Raw genomic sequence first — 14,462 nt, 5'->3', positions numbered from 1 at the left:
GTTACAGGGAAAGAACCTGTTGGATGGGGAAGATGGGGTTCCTCCAACCCCCAAGGACTGGTATCCTGGCTGTGGGGAATGTGGGCTGCATGCCACCCCAGCTGGACTACTTCCTGTCTTAGAGAGGCCTTCTCAGCAAGGACCACATAAGGACGGGGCTTCTGAGCATCAGGTCCCTGGCCTGAACTATAATAGCAATTTGTGGGCGGTGAAAGGGGTGGGGAGGCACTTTTGTCAGCCCCAGACAAGAGATGGGGGCTCCCAGGGCCCCTGAGGGGACCCTCCAAAGCCTTTATTCATGGCCTTTGGCTTTTTGGCATATTTGGCCCACCCTGTTCCTCTGCCTGGCAGGGCCCCTGAGAGAGCAACCCCCTGCCTGCCCCAGGCACAGCGCTGACGGTCGCCCTGAGTGTGGCGTGAAGGGAAGAGGCTGTCGTGGAGGCTGATGGCCTCACACTCACTCCCTTCCCCTAACGGCCCGCACTGGAGCCAGGGTTCACCCCTCATCCACCCCAGAGGCCAGGGCAAGGATTGGTGGAAAGACCAATAGGTTCGGGGGTCACAGCATGTGGCTGGGCCAGAGGTCAGAGATTTGCTGACGGCAGCCTTGGAGGTATTGATCTGGTGGGGGAGGTGAAAGCTCTGTCCCCCGCCCAGGCTGTGGGCATGGGTGGTGGTCGGCAGGCTGGACTCAGCAGAGTCCACGCCACACAGCAGGTCTCTTGGGAGGAGGAGCTGGGGCTACTGAACCCCATCATGGCCACACATGCCTGCAGGCGGGGGACCTGTTCCCACACCAGCGGAGATTTCAGTTGTCACTCTAGTCTCTGTAGCTTTGGCCTGTGTCATGGGGTGCTAACAGAGACCATGAGGCAGGGTTCTGTACCCCCAAAGTTTGGAGGGTGGAGCCTTGGGGGTCTTGGGAATTGAGGAATCAATGAGGCTGACTTCCAAGCAGTGACAGGCAGGTGGGGAGGGTCTTTAAGAGAACAAGCAAGGGCTGTGCTGGCTCCCTAGGGAGGGGTCACCGCTGCAGTGAACCTCAAAGGCCTTCTCCAATCTTACCTGTCCCAGGGATGAGCTTGGGTTGTCCCATCACAACTAACTAGAGGACCCCGGAGTCAGGTAGCCCCCCCCAGCCCTCGGCTGAATGCCCAGCTGGATTCTATGGGATGCAGGCACCATTCCATCTCCTCCCTACCCCAGAAAGCCCTGGTGAGTGAGTCCACTCTACTCCCACCCCTGGCCTCGGCCCAGAGCACTCCCAGAAGTGGCCAGACCCTCTGGCTGCCCCTTACTCCTCACAGACAGATACCCCCACCAAGCCAGCCTGGAACATGGCTGGGCCAGAGCGGGAGTGCTGCCCTGGCTGGGCAGGTGGGAAAGGGGCCACCCCCTCCAGGGGAGCTCACCCCAAATAGACTGGACCCTAAGGGGGTTCTCCAGCCATCTTTGAGTCTTCCTGAGGAAGGGGTCGCGAGTGTGTATGTGTGTATATGCACCCACAGGCATGTGCATACGCACATTTGCATGTGCCCACACATGCCTATTGGCATGTGTTGTTTATGTGTGATGTATGTGCTGAGTACACGTGGAGAAGTGACTGTGTGCGTGTTTGCACGTGTGTTCGTGTGCATGTCAGGGCCCTGTGTGTGTGTGTGTGTGTGTGTATGTGTACTCACATGTGTTTGGCTGGGACTCGAGGCTGCACTGGCCACCTGCCAGATGCTGACTGGAGAGACACTCCAGCTGTCCCTTGGAATGGCTTGGTCTGGGCTCAGCCAGAAACCCTTACCAGTCCTTAAGGCCCCAAGCTCTGGCAGCTGTCCCAGAGCTGAGGGCTTCTGGTGAGCCCTAGTCAAGCGGGCCCGTGGCCGGAGGGCAGCTCTGTCCACTGGGAGGGCGTGCAGTGTCCCCAGCAGACAGCAGACCTGGGCTCGAGGTCACTGGCAATGAGGCAGAGTCACATGGACCCACTTGGGTCTAGAACTCTCCTTGATGTCACCAAGGCCTTGCTGGGGCCCCACCCTACGAGTGACCCCTCCTGGGAACGTCAGGTGCTGCAGCCTGGCTCTATTAGCCAGGTTCCTCCCTGCAGTGAGCAGTAAAGGTTTAGCAGGTTAATGCCTCCTGTTTTCAAACTGTGTTCTAAGGAGCACTCCCACCTCAAGACCTCTGGACTTGCTGCTCCCTCTGCCTGGAATTTTCTTCCCCAGGTATGCTCGGGACTCATTTCCTCACCTCCCTCTGGACTGCTCAAGTGTCACTTGCCAGGAAGCTTTCTTTGACCTTTCCATTACAAATCACAACCCTTACCTTGGCAATTTTTCACCACTTTGTCCTGCTTTTCTCCCTGAAGGCCATTTGAAATTCCATGTTTTACTTACTTAATTATCTTAAAGCTCCTCCACAACTCACATTGCACGGTAAGCCAAATAATCCGTGATATATCCATACCACCTATCCCACAGCGCCAGCCCATAGCCACAAATACTTGAATGAATAAATCGAATGAATGCGCATGAGGGCACGGGCTGTCCCCTTCCCTCCTGACTGGCCACTGCAGGACCATGCCTGGCATCAGCCTTTATCCCTCTCCAGCAAAGCCAAGGCCTGAGCAAGGTGCTGTGTGCCCCAGAATCCTTGGGCTTTGCCACTTCCTGCTGGGTCAGCTGTGGGTCCTGTCACACCCACAGGGAGGGATGACAAGGAGTGTCCCCATGGGGAGCTTCGTAGGGCTAATCTAAGCTGAAAGTGCTGGGCCAGGCTGGGGCCAGGGTGTCGAGCACGGCACATCTGGCCCTGTTTATGCCCCTGCGAGCCATGTTTTATAGTCAGCAAATGACACATAATGACCTCAGGCAAGGTGTGGGGTGTGGGCATCATGGGGTACCCACATGTTACAGGGAGGCACCATGGACACTCTGGATTGTGCAGGAAAGCACTTCACTAGGCTATAACTGTCCTCCTTCTGGGTGGGGCCTAGACTGTGGGGGTGGGGGGGGCAGGGGTCCTGTAATCCTGTAATCAGGTCTCCCTATCCCAAGACCTGAGTGGTGAGGCAGCATCTCCCCTGGGGGCCTCTCACCAGCACACCCTTTTATTAGAGGGCATAAATCTGCCCCCTACTCTCTGCCAAGTGCTGGGCCCCAAGGCTGTCCAGGTCTAAGATGGCCCCTGCATCTCCTTCTCTTCTCATTTCCAAGAGGTATTTAAATCAGAACTTCACCTAAAGCAATATTATCCTGCTGGGAGGAGCTGGTGGCAATGCCTCAAAGTCCAATGAATTGTTTTAAAAGATCTGCCTGAGACACAGTCGCCAACAGACTCCTAGAGCCAAAGGTTAAAATCTAACCCAGACACTTAAACATATTTTTAGGGAAGTGTCTTCAAAGCCCAATACTTTAAAACAACACCCTCTGTGAGGAGGGCGGGGGGTGCCGAAGGAGGCTCGTGGCGGGGCCAGGTGGGTGACAGGGAGCAGCGGACAAAGTGAACAAGGTTATGGGGCTGTGAGGTCACTGTCGAGACAAGGTCTTTGGGTTTTGGATTCTTTGGATCTGACCAAGGCAAAGTAAGGCATTGAGCAGTGGAGAGATTCAGGACAGAAACTCTGTCCCTCCTCTCTGCCCTATTCAACCTCACTTCCTGCTGGGAAGACCCTGTCCAGGAGCTTGGCGCAGAGACAGAGAGCAGCCCCCTGCCTTGGGCAGTTCCTGGCCAGCAGAGAAATGCTCCTCTTCAGGTTTCACCTGCTGCTCAGCCCACAGGGATGTGGTGTCTCCTCTTTACCAGACACCACAAGCCCCAAATAGGACAGGCCTTTTAGTCACAGCCCAGCAGGAAGGCTCCATCGGCCTGCAGCGATGGCCTCGTCAGAACTCTCCACATGGAATATACTCAGGGAGAAGAAGGCAGTGTGACCTGGGGCCTCTCCTGTGTTCCATCACTGCAACCCATCCACAGACCATGGTGTTTCACTAACAGGTTTTGACTTGTTCCTGCCTCAGGACCTTTGCACATACTGTCATACTGTTCTAGCTGCCCTGAATGCTCCTCTCTCCGGTATTCACATGACTGATCCTCCAGTTGCCTGCTGAGAAAGACCCCCCTGGGCAGCCCCCCCCAAAGCAACCATCCCCACCGTCTTCCCAGTTCCTCCATGATTTATTTCCTGTGTGATGCTGTCTCCATCACAAGTTCTCTGTTCATTTAGTTGGTCACTTTAATGTCCTGTCACATCTGAGCTCCCTGGGGCAGAGCACAGTCTTGGTTTTGGCTGGACCTCCAGCACCCCCCCCCCCCCAGTGTCTTCTCACTGAGTTTCGGGAATGTGTGCAGGAGGGTGGGCCTGGGCTTGAGAGGGGCCAGGGAAAGGCTGAATAAGGTCCAAAAGAGCCAGGGTAGGGGTTTTCTTTGGGAATTTGGTTGCTGTGCTGGGCTGGGGTGGGTACAGAGATGGGCAGGTGCAAGGGCAGAGGACAGAGTGGTCACCTGGAGGCCCTGGCAGGAAGAAGCTGCACCACCACTGCCCCTGCAGTGAACGCCTGGGCCAGGAGGGGCTGGGAATAGGGGGAAGGGGGCTGCTTTGCTCCCATCATGCACTAGCTCTGTCCCCTGCCCAGGTCTGTGGGGGCAGGAAGTAGAGACGGGGATGCCCTCCATGCAGAGTATCTCCACCTGGACGGGGCAAGGCCACCCCACTGGCTCAACAGGTAAGAGAGGCACGGACCGCTGGGCAGACCAGGGAGCGCCCCCTGCCTGTGGGAACGGGCATGCCTGGGGGCTCTGGCCCCTCACCTGGGCCTGTCTTCTGACCCACAAACTCCTGGTGACACCTAGTGGCCAGCCTTCCTCCTATTCCCAACCACTCCCCAAACTCCCTCCCCAGGGCACTGGGCACCCTGCTCTTGGCCTTCCACACACTCACCCTCTCACCACCCTGCAGCCCACACAGGCTCTCTGGAGTTTGCACCCACGCACTCACTTTCACAGCCCCTCTCGAGGCTCATCCCTCCCACTCACAGAGACAGAGCCACACGGGGTCCAAGTCGGGGAGTGTCCTTGAGTCCCACAGGCAGAATGTCCTGAGTCCCCTGGTTGCTCTGCTGCCCAACCAGGGCCAGTCCCAATGTGCCCTCCTGGGAGCTCTCCCTGGTCAGGCTAGTCCTGTGGAGGAAGGCACAGGGACTCCATGGCCTGTCTGTCTCCTCCCGCTGAGCATCGAAGCTGCTAGTAGGAGAAGGTGGAGAAGCAGCCAGAACCCAGGAGGCTGCCATCTTGATCAGAAGCACTAGAAAGAACTAACTCATGGGCAAAGCCACAGAAATGAAGGTGGTGACCCTGAGGACACTGGGCTTGGGAAAGGGGCCTGGGAGCCCAGCCAGGCCCTGGAGCGGGCATGTTCACATTGGCCAAGAGCAACCTGAGCTGAGCCAGGGCCGGACTGCCTGCGTCACTGACAGGAGCCTGAGGAACTGGGGGAAAGGCCCCGTGGGCAGGGCGCCCAGACCCTGCCAACTGAGGCATGGGCCCGTGTGACCAGCCATACAGGCAGTGGTGTCTGGGCCTGGAACCCCACACCCCGCAGGCCAATTTCAGGTATGCCACCAGTCTATTCCCCCAATAGCCACCAGAGTGGAGGGCAAAAGTCACTGCCCAGTTGGGAGCACTGATCCCAGTCCCCCGGGGAAGAGAGTCTCCGCCTCTGTGCCCTCCGGGACCCAGGCATCCCTCCCTGCTGCCCACCCAGCCCTGCCAGCACAGAGATGGGGTCATCCACCAGCACACCTCCTCCCTACTCCCCCCACCAGGCCTCTAGTCTCTGAACCACACAGAGGGGGGCATTCCAGGGCACCCACAGGGCAAAGTAGGGCAGGATAGGTTCTCTACCAAGGGTGGGGGAGTGGGCAGGTAGGGAGCACAGCTTTCCCTGCCCCTGCCCCTACCCCCTGTGGGCCACGCCCAGGGCTCCATACCCCAGAGACACTGCAGGAGCTGCCAGGTCAGGCTCCACAAAGCTGATGCCAGGGGATGGGCGGGAGGCTGGACACCCTGAAGGGGCCCCTCAGGAGGGAATTAGGATGCCTGTCCAGTGCTCCCCCTCAGCCCCTGCTCCACTTTGCTTGAGAGCAGGTTTCCCCACAGTGAGCACTTTTGAATAGAGAATTTCCAAAGTCCACCTAAAGATACTCGCCTCCACCCCACCTTCCCCCCATCTCTGTAGGAGATGGGCAGAGGCTCTGGGCCTCCCAAGTCTTTCTTCCGCAGTGCTGTCCACTCCCCGACTTCCCCAGGTCTGCCCTTAGGTTTGAGGGGACACCCCCCCCCACAGTGAATCATGACAGGATGAGCCAAGTCATCACCTCAATCAGGCCTCCTTGGAGCCAGGCTGTGACGAGGCTGCACACAGGGTCCCAGCAGAGGAGGAACGGGGGCGGGGGTGGGGGTGTGTGCGCTGCCTTGGTGGGGCAGGGCCAGCAGTGCAGGGGAGGGTTCAGCTCGGGGAGGGCACCCCGGAGAAAGGCACTGGGGCTGAGGAAGCTTCCAGCCGTGGAATTCCAGAGCAACCTCAGAGGAAACAGCCCCCAGGAAGGATCCCCCAGCATCTGGACGGGGGAGGCAGGAATTAGAGGCAGCAGGGATAGGGGGAGCAAGGCTAGAGCTAGTGGGGGGCAATGGGTGCTTGGCAGGGATGGGTCAGATGTCCCTGCATGGGCCAGGGAAGAGGCAGGGACTGGGCTGCAGGGAGAAATGAGAACAAGCGGGGTCTCACAGCACGAGAGGGAAAAGGGGCAGCTCACTTGCCAGCCCACATCCTGCACCCCGACTTCAGGTAGGTTAGAGGCCTTCGACAGAGACTGTGCTTCTTCTCCTGTGGGGTATTTTAGAAATGGTGCCAGAGGCGATCACCACAGGATCAGCTCCCCCAGGCCCACGAGCAGATATTGTGGATGGGGCCGGGCACGCGGGAGGCATCCTGCCCAGCAGCAAATTGTCTTGATCCTGAATATTCCATGGAAACTGGGCTAGGTCAGTGGTTTCCCACTGAGAGCAATCTTGCTCCTAGGGCAAATGTCTGAAGACACTTCTGATGATCACGATCTGAAGTGGGGGGTGGGGGAGGCTAACAGCAACAGGTAGAGACCCAGTGAAGCTGCCAAACATCCCAGGATGCACAGCGCACGTCAGAGCAGAGGCAGAGGTGTCCTGGGATGGCCGCAGGCCCTGGAGGTGACACCTGGTGAGGAGCCTACTTCTGCTTGACAGTTTCTTAGAAGCGTGACAGATATGGAGGGCAGGGGAGCCTTGCTTTGTTTGGAAATGTACCCAGAGTTGCTTGCCATTTTGGGGAATTGCATCCTTCAGACAGCGCGGGTTCCAGCGGCTCTGAGCCTGGAGGGAAGCCCCCGCCGGTCTGCGCCCACGAAGTTCAGCCTGGATAGGGCCCACACGGCCAGTGTCAGAGTCCCCCGTAGGGCAGACTCCCGCGTTTTCAGATGGAGCACACAGGATGAAGCCATAAATTGCTTTTCTTTTATTTCTCCCTTGTTTTAATGGTCTTCTATTGATCTTTGTAGGTTATATTACCTATGAATTTTGTTTTAGGGTGACAAGAAGACATCATGGAGTTATAGAAGAGGCAATGAGTCGGATTGATCGACCAGATTTAGGGAGCGCAGGGGAGGTGGGGGACAGGAGGAGCTGGGAGGATCCCCCAGGTTTTTGTGAGCAGCAGGGTGTCTCCTGGATAAGGGGATGTGAGAGAGGCCCAGGGGTGCAGGGACATCCTGCAGTGCTGCCCCCAGACACTCAGCTTGAGGGGAGCTGGGTCTCAGAGTGAGCAGGACCCGTAAATCACCAAGTGTGAGGAAAGGGGGCCCTGCAGGGAGTCCCCGGGGACTGGGGGGCCAGGTGGAAGAAAGGTGAAGTTCAGGGGTCTGTGGGTAGCTCCCTGGGGGAGGTATGGGCAGCTCTGGGGGTGGTGGGAACATGACAGGGGTTAAATATCCTCTGACCTATTTGGGGGGCCTCCCTTTCAGACCAGAGGCAGCTCTGGCAAGAAGAAGCCACCTGGCCCCATTTGGCTCCACGAGGCTGGCCACATCGGGTCATCGCAGCCCTGGGTCCCTGCGCATGAAACTGACAGGTTAGCCTGAGGCTCAGGCACCTTGGTGTGGGGCGAGGGGAGCCCCAGGGCCATGTGGCCCATGCCTCCCAGAGGTTGTGACCCAGATGTGGCTATCTCAGCTGTGACATGGGGCTGGTTTTTTCATTCTCTGTACCCCAGTCGTTCCTTTTGAAGTGGGGGAAAATACACTGCCCATCTGCCCCCAATGACACCTCTATCCTGTCCGAGGGCCTAGCCAGGCCAGCATTCCGCTCCTGGCAGAACCCAACTTCAATAGGGCTAGCTGGGGCCCCTATCCATGGGCAGCCTGGAGCTGGCTGGCAGACCCTAGGACCCTCACTTCACTCCTCTCCCTCCCTGTAAAGTGGGAACACACCATCTTCCTCTTGGGTTCATGTGGGTCCTGAGGACCCTTGGGACTTGCTGGGTGGGCCCAGGGCTCTCAGACCCCCTAAGGATTCCTGTCAGGACAGCACCCCAAAACTGCACTCCAAAAGATGGCCCTCAGGAAGGTGGCCAGGGGCCAAGGATGGGGAGAGCTTTCAGATTGAGGTTACTCCTCCTCAGACCCTTCTTAGGGCACCCAGGACCCCAAAGGCCCCATCTGGACAGGGAGACATGGCCTCCATCCCTCCAGAGGGGGTCACCCTTCTCAACCCAGGGGAGTCAGATGCCCCTACCCCCCCCACCTGCTCAGCACAGGGCACCCCCACAGGAGGGGGTTTAGGGCAGCGGGGCCACCAGAGGGCTGTCTAGTCCAGCACCCCATGTTCAGACTTTGTGTGTGCTACCCACACACAGTCGCCCCAAGCCTCCGGCAGGACTGAGGCCAGCCCACACCACGGGGTCAGCTCCCCGGGGCCCACAGCAGATGTGTTCTCAAACCCAAGCAGCAGGTGGTGATGCGTAAAATTGGTTTTCACATTAAAGCTTTCGTTTGTTAGAACCACCTCTCTAGATTGCCCCAATTTCTTGCAGCTGGTCTTGATGTTGCTTGGTGTTTGAGGCAGGGAGCTGCCCAGCCCCACGGTGCCCGCTCCCCCCCAGCGGCCTACCCCGCCGCCCGCGCCTTTCCCAGGCTCGCCGCCTCCCTGCCTACGGGCAGGTGGGGAAGCTGAGCCCACAGGGCCCGTAGAGCCCCTGCCCACCAGGCCATGGTCGGCCTGCCAGGACGGCTCTTCTAGGCTGTGAGAAAGGCCGTGGCCCATCAGATAAGGTTCTGGGCCCTCCCCGGCCCTGCCTTGAGGCAGGTGTGCAGCACGGAATGAATTTCACTACGAGATCTCTGGTTTCGCTATGAGTTTCCAGAACCAGGCCAGCACCCACAGCCCCCGGGGCCTCCCCTGCATCTCTCAGGCCCACTCAGGCCCAAGGGCAGGGCTTCCCTGGCTCCTAGCTGACTCCTGGGGTTCCAGGAGAGGCTGGGACCTCGTCCCAGGAAGCCTGGCCTCCTCAAACCCCTAGAACAGGCCCAGGGGAGGCCTGGATCCCTTATCTGCATGTCAAGCCTGCCCAAGGATCTATGCCAAGGACCTGTGCTCATAACACAGGGGAGGCTGCCCTCTGGTGGTATCTTTTAGAATTGCAAGTATCTTGAGTCAAAGTCAGGGTGAGGTGCCCAGGTCCAGGAGGCTGGCCCAGCAGGGTTTGGGACAACCAGAAGGAAAAGGAGACCCAAGTTCCAGAGCACAGGTCCCAGCCCCACGGGGACTTCTCATGTTCCCTCTGTTACTCACAACCCCACCCACCACCGACAGGGACTGGACAGGGCTGTGCCTGTAGGCACTCCTGGGGAAGACATGGGGTGATACATGACTGATGAGTCCCAGGTCGCCTCTGCCCTCCATTTCCCTCCTTGACTAGTGGGCCCAGGTACCCCAGGGCCTGGGGGGGCAGTGGGGATGGGTTAAGGTATACTGGCCACCAGGATAGCCGAGGGCACTCAGGGTGCAGGAGCTGTCATCTAGTTTAGAAGTCAGTAGCAGAGTTGAGACTTGAACCTGTATCTCTTAGTCCCCAGATCAGCCATCTGGATACCCCCTACTCATGTTCAGCCCTAACAGTAGCAGGTGTAGGACAAAAGGTTCTAGAATATACTGTATGCTTCAATATTTGGAAGCTACAAATGAAACTCCACCATGATCCAGCCCCCTGCATATCCTAGTCTGCAGTCCACTCCCAGGCGAGCCCCTGCCAGGCCAGTCCTAGGGCCACTGTCATCTGAGGAGGGGCAGACCCAAGGCTCCTGAGGTGGGGCTGGCTCTCACCCTTTCACCCCATCTCACTTTTCAGCCTGGGACTTCCAGGCCATTCAAGACCCCTCCCTAAACTTTGTTCTGGAACAGGAAAGCACAGGGGAACTGGGCTGCCTAGATGTGCTCCTTGGTGATCTGGGGCAGCCAACTTCAAGGGAAAACACTTTTTCTGGTTTCCCAAGGGCAGAGGGACACACACACACATACATTCACTACTCTTGGCCTAGTGTTCTCTCCCTGAGCACCCCAAGAACCATCCATGAAGATGTGGTTGAGTCTTGGGCAGCACCGAGTGGTTTGGAATCTGGATGGTGGAAACCAAGGAGAAACTGAGGCAGCCTGGGCTGGAGCTGAGGTGGAAGAGCTGAGGCTAGAATAGGTGTGGGAGCGCTGAGCAGCCTGAATGCCCAGAGAAACAGTGGGAAGAGCTGCCCCAGGGAACCACTTGCTCCACTGTCAAGCAACTTCTGTCCCACCCAGGGCCCCTCTTGTTGAAGTGAGTGAAAACTACATTAAAACATGGCACAAATCCTAAGTGTTCTATTGATGATTTTTTCACAAAAACGCCCAGATTGAGACATAGAACAAGGTCAGCGCCACGGTGCCCCCTGCCTGTCCACCCCCAGGCCCTGTCTTTCAGGATAACCTCTGTATCATACACTAGTTTTGCCTGTTTTGGAACCTCATATAAATGGAGTCACCCCAGAATGCAATCCCGCATCCCCTTCTTTTGCTCAATATTATATCTATGAGATATGTCCATACCGTGGGGTACTAGTAATTTGCTCATTTCCTTTGCAGTACAGGCCTCTGGAATATGCACGTACCCAGATGTTCTTATCCATTCCACTGCTAGGGGTTACTGGATGGTTTCTAATCTGGGGCTACTGTCCCCAGTGCCACTATGGATAATATTGTAGCTGTCTTTTAGAGCAGGGACATATTTTGTTCTGTTAGGTATATACCTGGGAGTGTATTTAGCCTGAACGCTCGAGAAACAGAGCCTGAGGCAAAAGTTTAAGTGGTACTTCTTATTAGGGGGTTGAGAAAGGGGAAAGTGGAGAGCAGAAAAGGCAAGAAAGCCAACAGGAGGATGAGTTTCTGAGCTGATCACCGCTTGTACCAAAAGCATCTGATGGCTGGGTCTGTGGGACCCTCTCCCAAGGGGCTTATTGTGAATGGGCCTCCTGGCAGTGTAGCTGGGGTGAGGACAGGGAAGAATTTATCTACTGACACTGTCAAAGATGTAAGTTCAAAGGTATAAATCCCCTGCATTGTAACCATGCGTGAACATGGTTCCAAGTTCATATGGTCTGGGAGTCCCATGTCATCTCATACCTTGGATAGCAGTTAAGCCCCAGGAGGTAATGGGGGCTACCTGTGGGTTTTGCATGAAGTGAGAGGAAATAGCCAAAACCCTAACATCAAGATGAGGTTAGAGGAGCTGAGCTGGCCCCAAACAGGTGTCTGATACAGAAGGGAGATGCTGGCTGGGCCACGGGCATTTAGAGAGACTGCCAGATAATTTTCCAGACTGGTAGTACCTGTGCACACTCCTCCTGCAGAGGACGAGAGTTGGGGCCCTGCCAACACTGGGTGTTTCATTTTAAGCATTGTAGTCGTGTGCAGTCGTGTCCTGCTCTGGGTTTAATTGCATTTCCTTGATGACTCATGATGAGCACCTTTATTACCTATGAGGGCATCCTCGGGTGACACACCTGTTTACAATCCTTTCCTGTTGATTTGTAGTATTTTCATATTTTTAGATACAGATCCTCTTTCAGATGTGTGTATTGAAATAACTTCTCTCACATGTGGCTTACTTTTCTCTGTCATCTTTTGATTAACACAAGTTTCTCATTTTAAAGATTTATTTGTTCATGCACACAAAAACTGGGGTACAGGCCAGAGGTGGGGGGGTGAGTGGATTCACCAGAGAGAGTGGGGAGCAGAACAGGCAGATCTACTGAAATACACTGCTGAGGGGAGCAGCGAGCCAGACAGCAGCTGGAACCTCCAAACAAGCTCTCAAGTGTCTCTTTTTAATGTCCAGCTTGTCACTTTTTTTCTCAGTAGTACCTTTTGTGTCCTGTTTAAGAAAAGTGTCTATTCTCTCTCCCGAGTCTCCTCCTAACACTTCATTGTTTTACCTTTCACGCGCACATTTCACCCGAACACCCACCTGGGATTGGTTTTAGGGGATGGTAGGGATAAAGTCTTTTGTTATTTATTTAAATACAGGAACTCCGTCGATCCAGCACCATTTTATAAAAAAACCAAAACAAAACAAAACAAAAAAACCTGAGTCCTTTCTCCACTGCTCTGAGTGTCAGCTTTGCAGTGATAAGTGTGGATGGGTCTGTTTCGCATTTAGTCCCACGGGCTGATGTATACCATTGCACAAACACACACTATCTTCCTAATTGTGGCCTGAATCTTCCGACTTTGTTCTTCTTCAGATTCATTTTAGCAACAGCGCGTCAAATTCCACAAAAAAAAAAAAAAAGAAAAACAATCAAGCCAACAACAAAATCCTCTGGGACTTGGAGATTGAATTGAATTTATAGATCAATTTGGAGAAAACCAACAGCCTAAATTCCAATCCTTGAACAGAATGTATTCCTCAATTAATTTATATTTATAATTTCTCTGAGTGATGTTTTATTGTTTTCTCTATGGAAATTATACAGGTCATTCATTAAATTTATTCTTAGGTATCTGATTTCTGTGCTGTTGTAAATTCCCTTTTCTAATTGTTTCTGGCATATAGAAATACAATTAGTTTTTCTATATTGAACTTGTATCTAGTGACTGCTAAATTAACTTATCAGTCTTAAGTTTGCCTATAAAATTGTGTGTGGGGGGGGTCTCCCTGTGGGCACAAGGGGTTAAGACACAACCTATGAAGCTGTCTGCAGCCACTGCAGCATGAGTTTGATCCCCGGCCAGGGAGCTACCCACATGGTGCAGCAGACTTCTTTTGTCTCGCCTGCTGCTCCCCTCAGCAGTGTTTTCGGTCCCTCTGCCTGTTCTGCTCCCCGCTCTGTCTCTGGCGAATCCTCTCACCACCCACACCTCTGGCCGGTACTCCAGTTCTCGTATGCATAAATAAATAAATCTTCAGAAAAAAAGTTGTGTGTGTGGCAAGGGGGAGGGTTTGTCTCCAATCATGTCATGTCGTCATACCTTTTAGCTTCTTTTCAGATTGGCTTCTTTCTCTGAAAGCCAAACATTTACATTTTCTCCATGTCTAGTCTTGCCTGTAGTTCATTTCTTTTAGTGCTGAATGTTACTACACCTTGTGACTGTACCACAGCTTACTTACCTATTTCCTATTGAAGGCCATGTGGGTTGCTTCCAAATTTGAGCAATAATGAACAAACCTGCTATTAACAGCCAAGTGCATTTTGTGTGGGTATCCGTTTTCACTGCCTTTGGGTAAAAACCAAGGCATGCCATCCTGGGTCACATGGTAGAAGTATTGACGTTTTGTAAGAAACTCCCAAACCGTCTTCCCAAGTGGCTGTTTTGCATCCCCACCGGCAGTGAATGAGAATTCCCATTGCTCCACACCCTGCCAGCATTTGGTGCTGTCAATGTTCCTGCTTCTGGTCACCCAAAATGTCTTTTTTCTTCTTTTTCTTGCCTTACTGCACTGACTGGGGCCTCCACCAGCGTGCTGTGTAGGATTGAAAGTGCTGACAGTCCACCTCATTTCCAGTCTCAGTGGGAAAGCATTGGTTGTTTCTGGAAGGTTTTCGTTTGGTTTGGGGTTTTTTGTTTGTTTCTCGGAGAATTTGATTTGTGTAGAAATCTACCAGATTCAAAAAGTTCTCTCCTATTGCTAATTTGCCGGGAGTTTTTCTTGGTTGGTGCAAGGACTGTCTTCTGGAAAGTTCCTATCGCTTTCATTTTTTTCTCTCTGTTAATGCAGGGAATTGTACTGATTGAAGTTTTGGATAGTGAATGGCTCTTTCCACCCTTTGTTCCCACTGGACTTTGCAGGTTCTAGGTCAAGTCCACTAAAATGAGCTCCTGAGCTGCGGTCCTGGACAACAATCTCCACACGGCATCCA

Source organism: Talpa europaea (genome assembly GCF_964194135.1).
Source record: "Talpa europaea genome assembly, chromosome: 16".
Classification (NCBI taxonomy): domain Eukaryota; kingdom Metazoa; phylum Chordata; class Mammalia; order Eulipotyphla; family Talpidae; genus Talpa; species Talpa europaea.
The sequence above is the reverse complement of the archived record's forward strand: the minus strand, read 5'-3'. Positions refer to the sequence as shown.